The 5,075-nt window shown below is 32.2% G+C and overlaps 1 non-coding gene across 1 annotated transcript; it reads right to left on the bottom strand.

Annotated features, from left to right (window-relative positions):
• Positions 1-1,458: 1,458 nt before the first annotated feature.
• On the bottom strand, positions 1,459-1,563 carry LOC131252387 (small nucleolar RNA R71). Its single transcript, XR_009174410.1, has one exon. It is a non-coding gene; the product is annotated as a small nucleolar RNA R71 (small nucleolar RNA).
• Positions 1,564-5,075: the final 3,512 nt, after the last annotated feature.

Here is a 5,075-nt window from a genome sequence, read left to right as displayed (position 1 = left end):
TGGTGAATTATTTAATTGATTTGGTTTGAATAAATTTTTTTAATTTAGTTAATCCTTTGATCCATTATCTACGCAGGGCACATTGGATGCTTAGAATTCTTTGAGATTGATTAGCTTAGTTTTTTGGAAAGTTTTGATCTATAATATTCCTTGATCTATTGTAGACTACAGGCATGGTAGATTTTTTAAATTCGCTACGATCATTTACTTTGTTTTTCATGAGAGAACCGATCAATTGAAGTTCATATTTTTATTAGATTTTGAATTATTAAATTAACTGCCCCATTATCGGATTGTAGAGAATCATTATTCAACTTCAATTGAATTATTGAATTAAATTAATAAATTAAGAATTGTACATTAATTAGAGGTGGATCATCGACACTTTAATTTGTCATATTATTGATTTCTTATTTGCAGAATTCAACTCTCTTAAATTGTTTCTAGTTTAGCTTAGATCTAGTTGTATTTGAGAACCACTATTCATACAATCCTTGTGGATTGACCTCAGATTCACCGAGTTATTACTACATCACAGCCTTGCACTTGGGGTTATCGAATAAGTTTTTGGCGGCACGCATGGGGATTATAACGGTTTTAAACACTTAGGTCTAAGGATTTTGATTTGTTAGGATAAGTTTTCGCTGCGTTATTAGAGGTTAGGATTTTTCTGCATTTGTAGAATACTAACATTGGTTTTGTCCCTTTTGTTTTGTAAGAATTTCTAACCTATTTTAATATCTTGGATACTATTTTACAGGAATTTCTAACCTATTTTAACATCTCGAGTACTATCCTTCCAACTCTACCTCTTTGCATTGCTATAAAATTTTTATTTTTAGTTATTATTATTACTATTATTTACTTTCTAAAAGTAGAAGTAGAATTAGTTAGGTTTTTGCTATGTGTTTATATGTAAGTAGGTCTGTGATAATATGCTTTGTCTTCTAAGTAAATGAGGACTGATTGAAGGACTCTCCATTCACCGTCGTGTTAGAAAACATCTAAATTCTTATGAATTGTCTGAAAACATGGCTGCAAATCAACAAAATCAACTTAATTAGTCAATGAAAGATGAGAACGAGATAAACAATGTAATACTAGTTAGGACACTATGTGATTATGTATAACCTATAAGGGCTAGCACACCCTCTTATATGGTTTTTCTAGTAAACACTAGAAACATATACTTTAAAATGGGTGTGATCCAATTAATTCTGAAGTTTTATACACTTGATTCTAAAAGTCAATATCTACATCTCAAATAATTTAATAAGATTGTGGTTACTTTGCATTACAACATTGTCTTTGAAGATGTGATTAGATTGAAATTATTTTCATTCTTTTTGAAGGAGAGGACCAAGTCATGGCTTCACTTCTTGAGGTTGAGATCCATTGGGACATAGGTTGAGATGCCTTGGGAGTTCCTTAAAAAGATCTTCCCGGTTCATAAAATTAACACTGAAAAAAATATCATGAAATTTTCACAAAAAATGGTGAAATATTTTTCCAGTGTTGGGAGTGGTTCAAAGAGCTCTTACTTGATTGCCCACACCATGGCTTAGAAACATGGTGAGTCATTAGCTTTTTCTATGATGGATTAAGCTTAAACATCTGCAAATTTATAGAGATGATGTGCAATTGTGAGTTTATGAGTAAGGATCTTGATGAGACATGTGATTATTTCGAGATATTGTTTGAGAATGCCTAGTCACGTAATACCAAACCACCTTAAGCAAAAGAGAAGGGATGAATTTACGTTCTAAAAGAGGAAGACGATGTAAATGTAAAGATAATCTGTCTCACACATAAGGTCGATTCCATGGAACTTAGGAAGGTGAAAGCGGTTAAGGCTAGTAAGTTCGTTGAAAGTGTATGTAGTATTTGTCTAAACAATGTTCACTCAACACATGATTGTTTTACAATTCTTGCATTCCAAGAGGTGTTGCATGATCAAGCAAATGCCATGAACGCTTATCAACAGCCGTTCAGTTTACCCATGTCAAACACATACACTTGTAATTGGAGGAACCATCTAAACTTCAGTTGGAGGAATGGATCTAATGCGAATGCTAACAATATATCCCATGAGTCCTTTACTAGTACACTATATGTGCCCCCACCAAAGAAGACCCTTGAGGACACATTGCAAAGTGTTTATGTAAGGCCAAACATAATCAATCAAAACACCATGCAAGTTATCAATGAGCTTAAAACGTAGGTTGCTAGGATTGAATCACACTAAAGTGTTAGGGAGAAAAGGACATTTTTGGCCCAACGTCAGCCTAAACTAAAGGGACAATTTGAAGTGAGTGATTTTAATCCTCCTAACCCACATGTTGAGAAAGCTAAGTCCATCGTTATTCTTAGAAGTGGAAAAACGATCGATAAGATCACTCCGACAAAGGTTAAAAAAACCTAAGGACTCGGAGAAACTTAATGGTGATGATGAACCCAATGTTCTCCACATAATAAGGAACTGGAACATGAGTGTAAGCCTGTGATCCCATTCTCCCGAAAGCTAACTCACCAAAACCTTTAGACAACACTCAAGATATTTTAGAGGTTTTCAAACAAGTTAAGATTAACATTCTCTTATTGTATGCGATTAAACAAATCTCTTCCTATGCCAAATTTCTAAAAGATTTATGTAAAATTAAGCCTAAGCAAAATATACATAAGAAAGTATTTTTAAACTAGTAGGTAAATGATATCTTAAGTAATAAAACTCTCCCTCTAGGTAGCCCTGCCATCTCGTGCATTGTTGAAAATTTCTAGATCGAACAAGCATTACTAAACTTAGGGGTGAGTGTGAACCTCATACCCTACTCGGTATAGGAGCAACGAGGGCTTGATGAATTAAAACCCACCATGATAACCCTACAATTGACCGATCGCTCAGTTCAAATACCGAGAAGGCTAGTTAATGACATGCTAGTCCAAGTTGACAAATTCGACTATCTGGTAAATTTTATTGTCTTAGATATGCAACCAGTCATAAACAAAAGTACTCACATACATGTAATTCTAAGTTGATCATTCATGGCTCTTTAAATGTTGTAATCAATTAGTAGAACGGGGTGATGAAATTATCCTTTGGAAATATGACGTTGGAGATGAACATATTTAATATATGTAAACAACCAGAGGATGATTATGATGACATCCATGAGATAAATTTGATTAACACTCTTATAGAGGAGTTCTTAAAAATCAATTATTGCAACTCTTTAGAAATTTATTTGGCTCACTTTGAGAACTTAGATGAAATGATAAAGACATTATGAATGCCTTACATAAGTTATCCCCAGAACTTCAAAGTTATCGAGAAAGATTATGTTTTGAAGAGTCAACTTCTACTAATTTAAATTCCTTACCATTGTTTGTGGAAGTGAATGATTTCAGGGAGATGAAAACAATTGAGAACATCGTTCCTCTTGATAAGGAATTAGAAGTAGTCTCCCATCCATGTTGGCTAGATGAAATTTTCAACTATTTACTCCAAGGTGAGATACCTAATCATTAGAGTGTGCTGGATAAACATAAAATTTTTACAGAAGTACACAATTTCTTTTAGGTAGTCATGCTGAAAAATCTATTGAGAGACTTTTTATGCTACTTACCAAGGAGGAAGAAGAGGCCATGCCCATAGATTGATCTCCTAGTTTGATGGAAATCCATTTTTTTAGTAGAGTAGGTTAGGTAGGTTTGCTTTTGCTTTTGGCTTTCGTTTCTCCTTTTTTTTTTTCAAAGTGTTGAAGATTCTCTTAGTTTGATGAGGAAATCTACTTTGGATGGTTCAATCTCTCATATACTCTCTCTCACCCACTTCTCTTTATCTTTAAATTGCTCTCATGTTTATTTTTCATTGCATAACTTTTTCAATATTGTGGACAATGTGGAATTTAGGTTGAGGGTTGGATTCCTATGGAATTATCAGGATTTTATTATATTAAGTCTTGCTTTAGGTAAAATTTTAATTTTAATTTTAATTTTTGAAAAATTGATTTATGTGTAAAAGCATGAATTTGAAAAGTTCTGAATTTTAAAATGATAAGGCACATGGTGATTTGAATATAGAAGCCTTGAAACTAGTTGATTAGTGGATTTCAAAATGAGTTCCTTTCATGAGTTTTTTTTGTAGAAGTTTTAAACATTAATTGAGTCTCGATTTCACAACTCATAATCTAACTTACAGTATTAAAGTCTAAGCTTGATACTGTATTACTATCATTATGATTGCTTGAAAGTGCTAGAAGTTAAGTTTGGAGATCCTTGTCTACCTTATTCACTAGAAGTTTTGAGGTAAAAAGGAAAATAAGGAAAAAAAAATGAAAGAAAAGAATTTTTTGAATAACTAGCTAAAAAAATAGTGAGCATCGAAAAGAGCTACTTGTTAATGAGAAAAAAAAGTATATGAATACATAAGTAAAAAAGAAAAATAGTGTGAAAGCCATCGATGAAAAATCGAAAAGCAGAAAAATTATCATTGAATAATAGCAAGATTCTGAGTCATCGCATTTAATTGATCTGACCACTTTTAGTGATTATTAGTATTAATTTAACAGAAGAAAGCTAAATTCTTACTGATGTTAAGTTAGAATTCACTGAGTACATTGTGAATTTAATGTTTAGAATTTGTTTCTATTCTTTGATTGATGCTTTGGAATTCAGATTGATTGTTTACTTAATTACATCGGAATTTAGGTGGACTTTATTTTGAGAACATTGTGCTTTTGAACTCTATAATTTAGAAAACATCAAATACACATGGACCATTCTTCTGAAAGATTTTGACTTTGAATCTTGATTTTATTTTCACATATTTTGCTTGCGACTAAAAATTGAGTGCTAAATTCTGCATGTTTATCCCCAATTATGCACCGTTTTTTCATAAATTTCACTGATAAATTGGTTAATTAAGAGTGTTTTCATGTTACAAATGAATCAAGATTAGTTTATAGTAATTCAAGCTAATGGAAATGATATGAAGCTTAAAGGACACAAGATCTAGCAATGAAGAGCCATGAAGAACCAAAGTTTTGAACCAAGGAAGTTAGGAAGTTCAAACTATA

Source organism: Magnolia sinica, chromosome 7, assembly GCF_029962835.1.
Source record: "Magnolia sinica isolate HGM2019 chromosome 7, MsV1, whole genome shotgun sequence".
In the NCBI taxonomy this organism is placed as follows: domain Eukaryota; kingdom Viridiplantae; phylum Streptophyta; class Magnoliopsida; order Magnoliales; family Magnoliaceae; genus Magnolia; species Magnolia sinica.
The sequence above is the reverse complement of the archived record's forward strand: the minus strand, read 5'-3'. Positions and strand labels throughout refer to the sequence as shown.